At 45.6% G+C, this 16702-nt stretch overlaps 1 protein-coding gene across 3 annotated transcripts in view; it reads right to left on the minus strand.

Annotated features, from left to right (window-relative positions):
* Positions 1-16702, minus strand: part of LOC101633667 (neuronal acetylcholine receptor subunit alpha-7) — a 114247-nt gene that overhangs the window by 54235 nt on the left and 43310 nt on the right. The window lies entirely within an intron of this gene.

Here is a 16702-nt window from a genome sequence, read left to right on the forward strand (position 1 = left end):
CTCTGTCTCTGGTTAAGCTTCTCGCCACCCCTGAGCCTCTGGCCTGTACCCCAGTTCTGTATGTACAAATAAAATAAATCTTAAAAAAAAAAAAAGAATATGTAAGGCATGAACAAAATGAAGAACTATGTTAAAAAAACATAATTATAATAATAATAAAAAACATGAAAAGCTGAAAAACGATTTAAAAAAGGCTCTCAAAGCACTTTTCTGACAAAAGACTCATATACAGAAAATATAAACAAGTCTCAGAACCCAACAGCAAAAATAAACAGAAAATTTTAAAAAATACAGCAATAATAGAAGAGAAAGGATACACAGGGAAAGAATCACTACACACCAATCAGAATGGCCCAAATAAGATGAGAAGATGTCCACATGCTGAGAGAAACTCAGTCACATTTCCAGAAGTATATAAATTACAGAGACTCTGAAGAAAAATATGACCATTTCTTATAAAAATAAACACCTACTCTTGATAGAAACAAGCAATTTCAGTCTTGTGTAATTTATACCAGATAAACAGTAATGTACATTCACACAAAAACATAAGCATGAATGTTCATAGTACTATATTTGTAATCGCTGACAACTGTAATCATTCCAAAGGTCCCTCAGCACATCTACCATGAAGCTATTCAGCTACTCTTATATACTAGATGTATATTTATATAATATAATGAAATATCACAACTCTAGAGATGGAGATTGTATGAGTGTGTGTTAGGGGTAAGGAACAAAGGGGATGAGTTAAAAGGGATAGTCTGGGGGGATCTTTACAGCAATGGAACAATCCTACATCTTGATTGTCTGTTTCAGTTGTTAAAAACTTTAAGTGCCAATCTCTTGATACAGTTCCTTTAGTACTTAGAAAGAGAGCTATACAACATGTCATGAAGTTGTTTAGAATCATGCACACACAAATCCACATACAAATAACTAGCGAAATGTGTGGCTTGCACCAATGTCAGTTTCTGAGTTATGATACTGTATTAGATTACTTAAATGTTATCATTGGGGAAAATTGAGAAGAATAGAATACCTCTTTGTATATTTTTCAATGTCTTTTTAATCTATAACTATCTCAAAATTAATGTTAGTTTTTCTTTTAAAGAAACCTACTAAATATGCAACAATGGTGAATTATAATACATCTTCTTGATGGGAGATTACATCACCCTTAATATGATGACTAGGAAAAAGTTTATGAGGTCTGGGGAAAAAATTCAGCCATTATAACCACAGGATACTTTTTAAGTAGGTGAGTCAAAGGAAGAAACATAAAAATGAAATTTAGCTGTTTAAGGAAGGAAGGGCAGAAATTAAGTCATTTGACTCTGTCATGCCTATTGAAATTGGTCTTTTGAAATATGAAAAATTCTTTCTTTGCCTTGCCATTAATATTTCATTATAAAAGTTAGCTTTCATAATAAAAAGTGAATATTAGCTCTCATAATGAAAGTAGCAATGGTCAACAAAGCCAGAATAAAAATTGTGTGTCTAGCTCCACTGGAAGGTCAGAAAGAACTGCCAGCTTCTCTCCCAGAAGCTGCCTGCCACAGACCTTAGCGAGCCATTAGGCTTTACCACCCGACTTACATGGACAAGAGCAAAGTAGGGAGGAAACAAAATGGACTATGGTGGCGGACGGTGGCTACCTTGGTGGTGGGCACACCACAGTAACGTCACCTGAAGGGGAGGGTCCTGTATTTCCAAAGTAACAACAGACTAAACCCATGCCACTTCAATTAAAAACAACAACAGTGCCATCTGTACCATCTATAAAATTGAACCCAGACTACGTTCTGCTTACCAAGACTGCCAAGGGAACTATATTATAATCATAACACATCTTGTCTGTTGATTGCAAAGTGCATAAGGAATCCTGTAATGACTCCATAAAGATGTCTGACATTAATGCATCCCTCGGATTAAAGAGAAGTGCTAACTGGGTAAATACCGGGAAAAAGTGCTTAGACGGTCAGAACCAAGTTCTCAAGTGTTCTTTTTCTTTTTTTGTTCCTAGTTATTTATTTTTTAAAAAATATATTACAGCAGCCTTCATTGTTGTGCAATGTATGGTTTCCCCATGAAATTCCCACCACCCCTCCCCCGCGCACCATGATGGTAGTCCCCGTGCTCCTCCCACCCGGTCCTGACCCTTCTCTCTCCTCCTCCCTGCAGAATGTCTCTGGACTATAGCTGCCTGATGATTTTGACGTTACTTTGTTATAGTCACTTTTTCCCCCCTAATTTCTTACTTGTTTCCTCTACATCCCTCCTATAAGTGAGACCATTTGTTTTGTTTTTTGGCTTATTTCACCAAGCATGATCTCTTCCAGCTTTATCCACGTTGCTGTGAAGGGCATGAGTTTATCCTTCATGTTAAGTCATCAATGTTGTGAGCTTTGTCCATCATTCAGTTGATCTTTCTCTGGAGGCAAGGATGAAATTGAGTTCATTGAACAGATTGAAATTCATGACCTCCAGGCATGAAATTCCTCCTAGCTAAAGGCGGAATCCTCCCAGTTTCCACCTAATTAAATAAATGCAAGTTGCTATCCCTGGCCAGTGGGCAGTCTTCCACGTTTGATCCAGGGACCACTTGTAGCATATTCCTGAATGTACTTCACACCTTAGTCTCCTGAAGAAGAGAGAGGTGAGGTTCCCATTGGTAACAAGAACTTGGAGCTTCTTACGCAGAGAGGAAGTCAGAAAATCAAGTTAACAGACTCAAAACAGTGGACAGGACTCACGTAGGCTACAAGGACTCAAAAGAATACCACTCAGCTATTTTTAAGATGGAATAGTGTCCTTTGAGACAAAATAGATGGAGCTTGAGATAATTATACTAAGTGAAATAAGTCAGAAAGTAAAAAGGTAATTACTGGATGGCTTCAATCATTTGTAGACCATAAATAACAAAAAAAGCAAAGTGGCAAAATACAGCAAGAATAACTTTAGACTGTAGAAAATATAGTGGTTAACAAAGGGGATGGGAAGAGCACAGAGTGGGTATGGGAGGTAATGTGATAACTAACATACAGGCACTGGAGATTTGGTGGTGGGTAAGTATGTACACATATTGAGGTGTGAAGTTGTTTTCCCAAAATTACATAGTTGTTATGTAAATGAGAGTGAAAAATCATTAAATGGCATGTGTGGGTGAGCTTTGAAAACTATATATATATATATATATATATATATATATATATATATATACACATATAAGTCAAAGGATCATAAATCATTGAAGAGTTTTCAAAGCTCATCCACCCCTTGTCTCCTCTTGCACCAGGGCAAAGCAGTTATAAAACCTGAACCCAGTATCCTATTGCTGTACCTCCCTACACTGTTGGGGTGGGGGGAAGGCGGAGGAGAGGGAAGGGCCAGGAGGGATGCACATGAACTTTGGGGGGGGTTCACTTTATTTATTTATTTATTTATGCATACAGCACTGGGGTACAGGCCAGAGGTGTAGGGGCAGTGAGAGGCTTAACCTGAGACAGAGTGGGGAGCAGAACAGGCTGACTGACAAAGTACAACGCTGAGGGGAGCAGCGGGCGGGTCAGGAGAGGTCTGCCGCGCCATGTGGTCACCTCCGGGGCAGGGATCAAGCTCATGCTGAAGTGGCTTTACCTTCCTAGTGCTGTGTTTTAACCTGCTGCGCCACCAGGGAGGGCCCCTGCTCTGGCAAATTTTTATAGCTTTCCTCACAATGGTCAGTTCATTCCTAAGCATTTCATGGTTATTATCACTGTTGTTAATGAGATCTTTTTTTCCTCTGCTTCACTGCATTCACTGATGTTTAGCTGAGCTATTATCTCATCTACCATGCTCAACTCTCAAAGTTTGTCAGTTGATTCTATTTTAAGGTGAGTAATCAACTAAAAGTAATGACAGTGTTGGGAATTTCTCTGCAATGTTTTGTGGGTCTGCTAATCCTAAACGGGGTTATCATTTTGTTACCTACAGTCTGGATTCATAAGCAAGGTCAGGACTGCCAGGTCAATTAGTGATAGGAGCAAAACGCTACAAGGTGCTTTTCATGTCAATCAAGGACACAAAGCTTGATCACTCTGGGGAGGCTTTGCAGCAGGAGGTATGACCAGGAACGCTGGGAGGCGGTGGGGAAGGCTGATGACCAATGCATAAAATGTTCTCCCGACGGACACATCACAAGGCATGGCCAGGAATGCCAAGAGGGCTGAGACCGATGTATGACACGGGACCCCAGAAGCTGATCAGTGGACGCCTTGTTGGTCAGACTGAAACCCTGGCTGGGGCCCGAGGGCTTCGTCTCAATTCCACCACCCAGTCATCACGCAGATGCGAAGCACCTGCACGCTCCCAACCCCTAATAGATGACAACGCATTTTCTAGTTACCGCTCCCCCTTTCCGTTGTCCCCCGTCCCCTCACCACTGAGGCTGTATGATTATTCTGTCCATGAAAGGCCAGGGCCTCGCTCTTCAGCAGGAGCCTGCATCCTACCGCCTGCTCCATGATTCCTGTTTAATTAGTGTGGTGTTGTCAATGCAACAATATTTAGATTCTTTATTTTTAAAAAACTGTTGGCTACTATCTTAGCCTTCCATATTTAAAAAAAAAGGGGTTTATTTATTTATTTATGAGTACAGAACAGGGGTACAGCCCAGAGGTGCAGGGGCAGTGAGAGGATTCACCATAGTAAAAGTGGGGAGCAGAACAGGCAGATCGACCAACTACACAGCTGAGGGGAGCAGCGGGCAGGTCCAGAGAGGTCTGCCATGCCATGTGGGTCACCTCTGGGGTGGAGATCGAACTCACACCCAAACCAGCCGAGGCCAGCTTCACAGTGCTGCTTTCTAACCTCTGTGCCACAGATATTTTATTTTTAATTTGCTCCCATCATGCTCTGCTTGAGCCACCACCCGAACGCCGACACGGACGCCTGCATTAGTGACTTGTCGCTGAGTGGATATGACTATGTCTGATTTTCAATGCTTAGCTTGGCATGTCTGCTGCTGTTTATCCAATTATGAAATTTTTCTTTTAATTTTGATCAGGAATTAAAGCTAAATTTAATAATTTTTCAACCTATACAAGTCTTTTGTTCCTTGTTTAATACCTGTATGTAGGAAATTTCAGTAGTAAGCTACCAGGTTACTACTTGGGTAAAACTTACTTGGTATTTTTACTTAATGTACTGCTGTATTTCATCTGTCAGTATTCACCTGGAGTATCTGCGATCATAGTCACATGGAAGATTTGTTGACAGTTCTCTTCTTTAAGCTTTCTTTGCCATGTTAGCTTAATACAAGTGTTAGTTTATAAGTTGTCTATCTTTCATCTGTATTCTAGAAATAATTTGTTTCTTCCTTACAAATCAGAATATTCAATTACAGTTAAAAATAATATTAAAGGAATAATATCTATGACAAATTTATTTCTTAGATGTAAATTCAAATGTAAATGTATATTTAAAAATGTAAATCTTGCCTACTTTTCTCACTTTTATGTATTTTTAAATCTAATCTGATTTTTTTACTTTTAAGGCACAATTACTAATTTGCATTTCCCTTGGAAATGACCCATTCAACCAGGTGTTTCATTACATATATGCTTTTTAATTTATCAATATAACATTTTTATGTTTTCAAAGAATTATATTTTCATTTTTGATTATCTCATTTTAAGTATGTATTTCTTCCATCTTTTTTTTTTTTTTTAAAGATTTTTTATTTGTGCATACAGAACTGGGGTACAGGCCAGAGGCTCAGGGGCGGTGAGAGGCTTCACCAGAGACAGAGTGGGGAACAGAACAGGCATATCGACGAAGTACACTGTTGAGGGGAGCAGCGGGCGGGTCAGGAGAGGTCTGCCACGCCATGTGGTCACCTCCGGGGCAGGCGGGGATCGAACTCATGCGGAAGCGACTTTAGATTCTCAGTGCTGTGCTTTAACCCGCTGCACCACCAGGGAGGGCCTCTTTCATCTTTTTAAAATAATTTCTGTTTACATTTTTATTACTTCCTTCTATGTATTCATATTTATTTTGATGTGCATTTTACAATGTGTTAAGGTGCAAACGAGATAACCAAATTTCAGACTTTTTTGCTTTCTGATTTTTAGGCATTGCTTTGACACCTCCGACTGACCTGGATATGTTCACACTCACTGTCATTCACTTCATATGAGACATTTCTTAAAAGTCAAAATAAGCCAAGATTATTAAAGATTTAAAAGTGGAGGTTATATATATATGTATGGACATACACATACACATTGCTGTGTCACTACTCTGTTGTTAATTTCTACTTTTATGTCATTGTCATAAAAAAGAAAAAAGAATGATGTGACATCTACTTTTGGGAACACCCTAACATTATCTGTGGCTCAGAATATATTTTTTATGAATGTTTCAAGTGTGATTGAAAATAGTATCTATTTTGGGGGGCACAAAATTGCCCCATATACTTTTGGTTCAGTCTTACTTATCCATTGTTTTATTTCATCCTATTAACCACATTTCCTTTTCTTGAGATTTTAGTTGTGTCCACTTCACCATGTACTTCATCAGTATTGACTGCATATATTTTGAAGCCAAACTGTCTGCCACACAATTGTTCATGATCACTATTTTTCCTCAGTAAATTTTCTTTTAATCAATATAAAATATTCACTTTGTCTCTTTTATTGCACGTCCCCTTTATATTTGTTAAGTAATATACATCGCTAACTCTTACTTTTTTTCTATAGGATCTTAGAGACATAAATTTTCAACCCCTTTATTTTCATTCTGATAGATCATTTTGATTAAAATCTAGCTTCTGTATACATCAAAGTTTATATGTTTTGTGTGTTTGTTTTTAGATCAATCAGAGTCTGTTTTGTTTTAGGAGTTATGCTAGGATTTAACCCATCTGCATTTTCATGATTAGTGATTGTTATAACATTTCTGCTATTCTATCAAGTGGCTTTTTACTATACTTTCTTATATTGCTTCCTGCACTTGGTGAGTTGTTTGAATTTTTCTCATTTCTTATTTTGTGTCTAGTGAGTTGGAAGTTAAAATACCATTTCTATTCCTCTGATATCTACTCAAATATTGAACACATAGATCTATTTGCACTGATTTTCATTTTGTACATTTAACTAGGACGTCCCTCTCATACCTGAATGAGAGAATTCACAGAACACACTGCCTCTATTTCTCCCACATTCCTCAATCTCCTACTGATCCAAACTTCTAAGTGAACATTTATATTTAAAAAATGTGTCAAATATTGAAATCTAGCCATGGTTTTTCATGGTTTCTTGGCTAACAACTGCTGACTGCATTCAATGTCTCTTTCTTAGTTTCAGCTCAATTTGCTGAGCTATATCCTTGACAAATTCTTTTAGATTATTATGTAAACCACTTGAGTCTTTACATATTTGAAGCTACCTTAGTTTTTTGCCTAGATTGTTCATTTCAGCATAGATTTATTTAAAAAATAATTTCTCGGGCCCTCCCTGGTGGTGTAACAGGTTAGAGCACAGCATTGCAAGCTAGCTGCAGCTGTTTCAATGCGAGTGCAATCCCTGGCGAGGGAGGAGGTGACCCACATGGCGTGGCAGACCTCTCCTGACCTGCCCGCTGCTCCCCTCAGCAGTGGACTTCATCGATCTGTCTGTTCTGCTCCCCACTCTGTCTCTGGTGAATCCTCTCACTGCCCCTGCACCTCTGGCCTGTACCCCAGTTCTGTATGCATAAATAAATAAGTCTAAGTAATAATAATTTCTCTCTAACCCTTGAAGGTAATGCTCTATTATTTTAGATACATTGTTTCTTGTTAAAATGATGTGTTACTTTGAGTACCTGTAAAGGTTTTGTCTTTATCTCAAATGTTTTTAAACTTCCAGATATATGCCTTCTTTTGTTTACGCTGCTTCCTTAGCACTGGTATTATTGGCAAAGGAATACACACACCATAGCCCCAGTTTTCAAGAAACAAACACGAAATTTAAAAAAAAAAAAACATTTACTTTTACTGAAATATTAAAAGAAACTCATCGAATGTCTTTGCAACCTATAACACCATAGAGAATAAAGAAAATAACAAGAAGACCTGATTGACTAAGAATATAGGACTTTTTAAAAATACCACACATCAGGCTAAAAGATAGTCACAGTGATTAAAAGGATAATCACTTAGGACACATTGGAACAGGAAGTGAAGGACAAAGGAGAAAGATAACCTCAGTTTAACTTTGCTGCTCAGGCTAGAACCAGGTACACGTCATGACCCACAGCCAGCATCCCTGCGCAACAACCAGCATTCACTTTTGCATTATTATTATTTTTATCTATCGGTGCTGGGGAGACTGATCTGACAACCAGAGAGCAACACTGGACTGCCACCACTCTCCACCCGCCCTCCTGCCATCCTCTCCTGGGCCTGGGCTCCCAGAACAGCACTTGCTCCCTGCCATTTGATGCCCCCAAAGTGCCATTTGCCACCTTAGCTTTTGGGGAGAAGAGATGCAAATAGAACATGACAACCTCTGATGGTGCTTATGGCCAGAGGGGAGGAACAAGAGGGACACACCTGGATCTACCTGTGACATGATGCTCAGAACATTAACTCCTCCAGACAGCCGGAGGAGAGCGGCTGTGCCAGGGCCCGGGACGGGATGGAGTGGCTGGGAGAAGCCCAGCTGCGCTCATCTGACTCAGGCGGAAATTCCCTCTGACAGCTTAGTCCTATTTCTTATTTCCTCCCTTGGATTGAAAGCAATGGCTGCAGGGCCCTCCCTGGTGGCGCAGCAGGCTAAGGCACAGCATGAGTTCGGTCCCCGGCCAGGGACGTGACCCACAGGGTGCGGCAGACCTCTCCTATCTCACCTGCTGCTCCCCTCCGCAGTGCATTTCAGTCAATCTGCCTGTCTGCTCCCTACTTTCTCTCTGGTGACACTTCTCCCTCTCACATCTCTGGCTTGTACCCCCAGGTCTACTGCACAAATAAATCAATCTAAAAAACAAAAAACAAAAAAAAAAAACAAAGCAGTGGCATTAAAGTCCTGCTACATTTGTTCCCTGTGGGATGACTGCCCACTGTCCCCTCCCAGAGCCCTGGGCCCTGAATTTATTTAGTGTTCTCTGGATGTGTCCTGTCTCACTGCTCCGGGTCTTAGTCTAATTGTTCTCTCCCTGCGGCCACTTGTCCAAAGTCACGGCCAGCGTAAATTACTGCAATTCCACATGTCACCTCCATCATGAAATCAAGTCAAACGAGCCCATCCGGAGTAAAGTGATTTGTTACTGATTACAAACCACTCAGACTCCCAGTATCGTACACAAAGTAGATGCTCAGAAAACTACTGTGAGCTGAAATGACACATGAGCCAGACCAGCCCTGGGACCCGCCTCGGTTTCTCCAGATTTTGATACATGCCAAGGGGTCATTCAGCTGGAGTCTGGTCCCCTGCAGAGTTGAGGTGCTGGGGGTTTTGCGAGAAGAACCTTCTTCCGAGTGTCCTTCTCTCTCCCATGTGCCCCTACATGTGGTGGGCAGCCCTGGTTGGGGGGGGGTTGACCCCCACAGGGAACTTGGGGAGAGAGCAGGATTGGCCCCCAATGCTGTGCTGACTACCCCTCCGTCCCCCTCCCTTGAGCAGTTCATGATGATGACTGAGCTTCCTATCGAACTCCTGTCTCACATATTTATTACACGGACCTTTACAATCATGTTGACTGTGTCGGATGCCACGCAGATCAATAAGCTCATCTCCAAAAGCCCTGCTCTTGGGCTGTCCAGGGAGCAGGGGGCAGGTGCTGCAGAGGGGATGACCTGTAGGCAGGAGGACGGTTTGTCCAGACCATCCTGGAGGCAAAGCCTTTCCTGGAAAACTGTTCACTGCAACATTCAGCCACAGTTTGGAATTCTGCACAAGTCCGTTGGACAGAGGCTTCCAGCTAGCAAGGGATTTGGTCAAGGGAAACTCAGATGTCAGATGCTGAGAGGAGAGCCTCAGGAGGTGGCTGTATGATAATTCCACGGGAGGCTGCATGAGGAAGAGGCAGGTTCCGTCCTCCAGAATAAAGACAAAGGGCTGAAGCAGCCGGGGCAGAGGAAGACTAAGAGTAACATCAGCTCTGAGGAGGACTAGAGTGGTCCATTACCCAACGTGAGGAAACAGATACACAAGAGCTCAAGTAGCAGGAGCAAAGGCAGTCAGGGCGAGCCAGCTGTGTGCTTGAACCTTCCCAACACCAGCTCCCTGCCCCGGGAAATATGGATGCAAGACAGACCCAGGGCACAGGGCCTGGGCAGAAAGGGGGGATGCCAGTGGGGTGCTCAAGGTCAGTGGACAACAGTCCTGCCCCCCCCCCAGCCCGGACACACAGCATCTGGACTCACAGTGGCTGACTACGCTGTCATGTCCTCTCTCCATCCATTTTGCTGAAATGCTAGAGGAAATAATCAACATAAAGCACACCCCCTGCCATAACCTGGGAGGGGTGTGCAGAGAAAACACATGGTCGTTTTTAGACAAAATAACCGTGAGATGGGAATCCATAGACAAGTTAGGAGAATTCAAATAAGCATTTTGACTTATTCAAAGTGAAAAAAAGAGGATGAGCGTCTCGTCTCTGCCGTCACCCACTGCAGGAGCCCAGATCTCCGAGCTCAGCCACCCTGCGGGGTGTGACCCTTCCCTGCCACCTTCACTGGCCACGCCAGCCCCTTCCCATCCTAGGCCAGACCTGGAAGACACATTCCTGCCTCGGGCAAGTGAACAAAGACGCATTTTTTAAAAAGATAAAATCATGACACACCCATACAAAAGGAACCCGAGTGGAAGACTTTGTTGAAGTTCTTAATTAATGAGGGGCCAGCACGGCGTCAGAAACCAATTCCAAGGAGCACCCAGGGGCTGATGAGCGCCCAGGCAGCCTGGAGAGCAGATCCAATCTGTGAGCAGAGGAATCAGTCTACCGGGCAAAATCCATTTACTTCTCCATGGACTGGAATGATTTGCATTACTATCAGTTTTTCTAGAACTTAGAGTTGAGAAGTAGTTCAAAGACCATGACAGGCTGAGTTTGATAACTTCAGAGGGGAGACAGTCGCACTCCTCCTGTGTGGGTGTGTGGTCACCCTACTCTCCTCAGGCCGCCTGGCTCCCTCCCTCCGCCCTTTCCTCTCCGCCTCCCTTTCTCCTTCCCTCGCTCCTTCCTTCTGCCCTTCTCTTTTTCTTTCTAGTTTCAATCGCAAGAACCCTCACCTTCCTGACACTGTGTACTTGTTTCTTGGCTGTTTCCCAGCTACTCCGTGGGTCCCCTTATTCCCAGCTCTACCTCTCACCACAGGCTCTCCCTGCCTGTTTTTCCTGATACCCCTGCAGCCTGCTGTGTGCTCATCCCCTCCTCTCTTGCCTAGAGGGCAGGGATTTTTGCCTGGTTGACTGCTGCTGTAGTCTCAGATCTGAGAACAGTGTGTGATAACAGCATGTAAGCCTTCACTAAATATTGGCTGAGTGAATGAACTAATTAAAAACCAACATCAATAGCAGCAGGGGTGAGGCGGGGGAGGTGGAGATGGCCAGATGAGAGGGTGATGTTGGAGAGGCAAACGCAGGCTGACCACTTCCATTCACTTCTTTCCACCACCGGTAGTTTAGGAACAGCTTCCCTCCAGATTAGGTCTGCAGGAGTGCCAGTGCAGATGCCATATACACGATGAAGCCTTCTCTGAATTCCAAAGCCATTGCAGAATTACCTTGGCTCAACTGGAGATCCCTGCCTCTCCAGGAGCTGTGACGGGTGCCTCATTACCCCCCACCCCTGCACTAGCTTTGAGCATCAACAGGTTATTCAGGCACCACAATACCATCATTTCAGGAGCCACTAATGGCTGACTGGAAACACTGACTCCCTAAGAACCTTCTGCATGGAGGAAGTGATGAGACGCCACCGTAATGCACGGGCCCCCGGCCAGGCTGCTGTCACTCACAGGCATGCCCGGCCCTGGCTCTTCTCCGTCACTTTGCTACCTGCCGCCTCCCTGCTCTGGCTGACAAGCCCAAGTCCTCAGATGCTCTCCAGACCACTCACATCACTGCTTCCTCCCCAGCATGAGCCAGGATTAGATCTTCAATCAAGCCAAGGGGGAAGGAATTGGAACGTGAGTGTGCAACTCGTCTGCACTTAGCTGGCTCATCAGCCACGCTCCCTGATGCCCAGGGCCCTGACAGCTAACTCCTCCAACCACCTGCAGCCCTGCTCAGTGCTCCGGAGCACACTTGGCCCATGCATGGGGCCACAGATGAAGATGCCCGAGGCTGACACTCTGGAAGCAACTGTCAACCTCCACAGGCGAGTAAGCACTGCAGAAGTCCCCTGCAGGGGGTGGAAGGGGCTCTTCTTGCCCAGGAGTAACTTACTTTCTAGTGTATCCTACATCAGCTTCCTCCTGTCTCTGTCTCACTTTCCCTCCTAAACAAATGACTTGCACTGATCTTGTACTGGGCTGACTTCTGGGGTCCCCAGGGCACCTGGAAGGAAATGTACTCCACTGTGCCCAGGTGTGTCCTGCACTCACTGTCCCCTTCCTGAGCCCGGCAGCCACCCACAGGGTCACAGGAACATGTGATAGAAAGAAGGCTCTATCCAAAAAAGAGCAGTCCCAGGGCCGGAAAGGAGCCTGCAAGTGTAGTTTAATATGCACATGGTTATGCCATAAAGACATGGTTGTTGCCCCCACCTGGCCTAAGAATTCAAAGCCAACAAAAACATCTTGAAATACATTCAAGCTACTAAGATTACAGGGCTTTCTGCCTGAGCAACTCAAGAAGGGAGCTGCCCAGAGAGGCTGAGACAGCTGCCCGTTATTGCACAGCACAGGGGGCATCAGCGACGTCGTTGGGGTCAGGTTATCCTCTGCAAGCCAAGTGCTGGGAGCAGGAGGCCTTTGATTCTTTCCAAAGGGGGAAATCATGAGAAGCCATCTACAGTCGCTGTTCACTTTGAGCAAGACTGTATTCAGAGAAATCCTTGAACTGCAGGCTTAAAGCAAAGCAGGATAAAGCAACCCAGAACTACTGGGATCAGCAACCCACAGGGAGGCTTTTATCAGCACTGTCCTCTGCTCAGAGCGACCCCAGCCAGCTGGCTGGCAACATCGTAACTTGTTCACCATCCATCAGGGAAATAACTCAGCCCATCCCAGAAATGATGCAGAGATGGCTGTTCCACAATGACCCAGCCTCTTCAAAGCAGGGAAATGCATTACCTCTCAAAAGCTATTAGCAGCTCACACATGGACTCTAATATCAAACTGGAATATAGAGAGGAATGTGATGGACATGTTTATGGTGCTTTCCCTAGCCTGAATCAATGCTCCTTTCAAAGCAACGGCTTCCAGAGAGTGATGGCATGTCCCCTTCCTTAAGGTAGGACCCCCCTCCCCCATGCTAATGAAGTATCACATGAGCTTCCCGAGAGGGCAGATCATTTGAGTGCCTGGAAGACAGTGGAAAGCATTAAGCCCAACATCTTTCCACTCCCCAACAACAGAATCCCAGAGGGTCAGGGTCTTAATAAATTCCAGCCTGCTTTGGCTACTTCCATGTCCATTTCTTTCACTGGGTCACAGCTCCCTGGTTTCCGGCTGCCAGTCTGCTGCTGTGTGTCTGTTGCGCAGCTCTTAGCCCTGGCTTCACACGGAGCCTTCTCTTCGAGCCGCCTCCTAATTCCTGCATCCCGGCTGGTCTGTGCACAGGTATCCGTGTAGTGCTTTGTTAGGGTGCGGGGGACAGGCGGCAGCCCATGCCCGCCACGGGACTGCAGCCCCTCTCTAGGTGAACAGGAGACAGAGAGACGCCCTGGGGCTCAGTGGGAGCTGGAGGGAAGAGAGGAGTGGCAGCCAACCAAGGGGGGCCGGGTGGTCACATCAAGGTCCCATAGCAGAAGGAGTCCAGGGGCTTTGATGCGCTGAAGGACGCACATCTGGCAGCAGCTGTAAGAGGACTCTGCAGGGGTGAGGGGCAGAGCACACACCCTGGTCCAGGCAGCAAGACCAGAATCAGGCAGCGGAGGGGAGCTGAGGGCGGGGGAGGGATAAGCAGAGGGCTTTGTGCTTGGAAACTGGCTCCCCTCCTACAGGCCAAGGGGTAGGAGCGCATAGGCTGGAGCTTCTTTTAGGGGTGCCCTCCATTCTATGACTTTTCTAGTCTTTCCATGGTCCCCCTGTCCTGAGCCTGCCCTTCCTGGTTCCCTACTTCCCTTCTTTTTTTTTTTTTTTTTTTTTTAAAGATTTATTTATTTGTGCATACAAAACTGGGGTACAGGCCAGAGGCTCAGGGACGGTGAGAGGCTTCACCAGAGACAGAGTGGGGAGCAGAACAGGCTGACTGACTAAGTACACTGCTGAGGGGAGCAGCGGGCGGGTCAGGAGAGGTCTGCCGCACCCTGTGGGCACCTCCAGGGCAGGCGGGAATTGAATTCATGCTGAAGAGCTTTAGCTTCTCAGTGCTGTGCTTTAACCCGCTGCGCCACCAGGGAGGGCCCCATTTCCCTTCTTAACATGGGGGTAGCTGGGCTCTGCAGAATAAGTGGTCTTGGGGTGTCTCCCTGTTTCCTGCAGAAGTGGGGCTAGATTGCCGCCTCTGCCCCACAGAATGTGGCACATGGCCCCGGTACCCCGACTTTGCCCTCTTGGAGCGCTCCTAGCCACTAAGCTGGGGGACACGTGCAGCATGGGGTAGAGGCTCACGGAGGCCATTGGCTCGCTCAGCGATCGCCCCCCACTGAGCCCCCAGCAACGCCCCGTCATTGCCAGCCGTGGGGTGCACCCTCACATTCCCACACATCTAAAGGCCCGACTCCTTCATCCTCACCCGTGGAGTGGACAAGCAGCTGCAGGGCCCTGTTAGCCCACAGCGTGGAGAGAAAGTCAAGTTGTTGTTTTAAGCCACTGAGGCCAGGAGTGTCTGTTTCGCAGTAAAAGTAACAGACGCTGTGTATGTGACTGGATTAATATGTTTGGTAAGCTGCTCAGTCCGCCCGCCCGCATTCACGGCGAAGGAGGTGCCGGCCTGGAAGTAGCAGTCACTGCAGAAAGGTGGTCCTGCCACGCGGCTCAGGGGAAGCTGAAGCAGAGAAGGAAATGGTCTTGCTGGAGCCTGATGGCAAAGTCAGAGGGAAGGTGGGGAAGAGGCTGGAGGAAGACCGTTCTGAGAGTTCAAGGAGGGAAGAGGAGAAGCAAGAAAGGCTTTCTGGGGCCGTCAGGTGGCTCAGGTAAGGAGAAAGTGGCGTTATTCCTGAGGGCCTGTTCCTGGTGACGGTAGCCACGCAGAGACCGCCGTGACTCCATTCCTTGAAACTGAATTGCACAAGCATGCTGGAGAACTCTCACTCGCCAGAACATCTGAATCAGCAAACATTTTATTTAATGGGGTTTAAGATCTTACACAAATGCTATGAGAACCATCTCTTTAAAACCTCTTTGCTATTAATCCACCAGATCCTATTTATTCTTGGGTTCAGGTTTAAAAAAAAAATAGAGAACAATGAAAAATATTTCTTTCGTAAACTGTCATCCCATCTTACTCTAAACTGAAATCCTCATTCTCATGACCTTAATAGCAAGTGCTGTTACCGAATAGTTAGTTACTCTTTGCAGAATATCATACACTAAGTGGGTTGCATGCAGTCTCCAGCTACCCCCATGTTAAGAAGGGAAATGGGGCCCTCCCTGGTGGTGCAGCGGGTTAAAGTTTTCCTTTCGAACTTTATCAACTGGCACTTCCAGTTTCGCCAAGGAGCAATCTGAAACCGAATGCTGTCGACACAGTAACTATCGGGGCGAAGCTTGCCGCCCTGTGTGTTAATCGTAACTCTCATCCTCATGCGGCTGACAGCAATACCCCTGCCACGGGTTGAATTGTGCCTCCCGCAAATCTAAATGTGGGTGTTCCAACCCTCAAGATCTCAGAATGTGACTGTACGTGGAGACTCGAGTTTTTAAAAAGACAGTTAAGTCTAAGGTGGTCATCTGGGTGGGTCCTCATCCAGTATGATTGTCCTTACAAGAGCAGACAAGGACAGACAGACACAAAGGGGAGACCCTGGAGGACACAGGGAGGTGGTGGGAGCTCCAGAGAGAAGGAGCCTCAGAACAATCCAGAACTAATGCTGGACTTCCAGCATCCACAACCATGAGGCCATAACATCTCTGCTTGAGTCAGTTAAGTCTGGGGGACTCTGATGGCAGCCCCAGAAAACTGATACATCTCTAGAAAACAGAAGACCCCTCAGTCCATGCACAGAAATTCAAGTGCTTCCCCCACTCAACAGGAGACCACTTCCTCTGGCTTTAGACATAGTCCAAAGATCTGTTGTCTGAACAAGTTGAAGCAGCAGCAGAGAAGCAAATTGAAGTGTGTACCTAGCTAGAGACAGAACCAATGACTCAAGTGAGATAGAAGACCAAGTTAAAGCTTGGTCCAAGGAATAGAATCACCCAGCTTTCTGGAAGCTTTAGAGGACAAATAGGTCAACACGTTGCGGGCATGCCCAGGGGGCCCCCTGTGTGGCCACCGCAGGCAGTGACCCAAGGCACTGGGCGGTGGTACAGGGCTTCCTCTTCCAGGTGAGACCAACAGCATCGTCCCTCGGCAAACACCTTCCTGTTATGTCACTTTGGTTATCAGATTCCAGGCCTTATTGGCAAGAT

The sequence above is a fragment of the Condylura cristata genome, unplaced genomic scaffold, assembly GCF_000260355.1.
Source record: "Condylura cristata isolate star-nosed mole 26May11 unplaced genomic scaffold, ConCri1.0 scaffold00035, whole genome shotgun sequence".
NCBI lineage: Eukaryota > Metazoa > Chordata > Mammalia > Eulipotyphla > Talpidae > Condylura > Condylura cristata.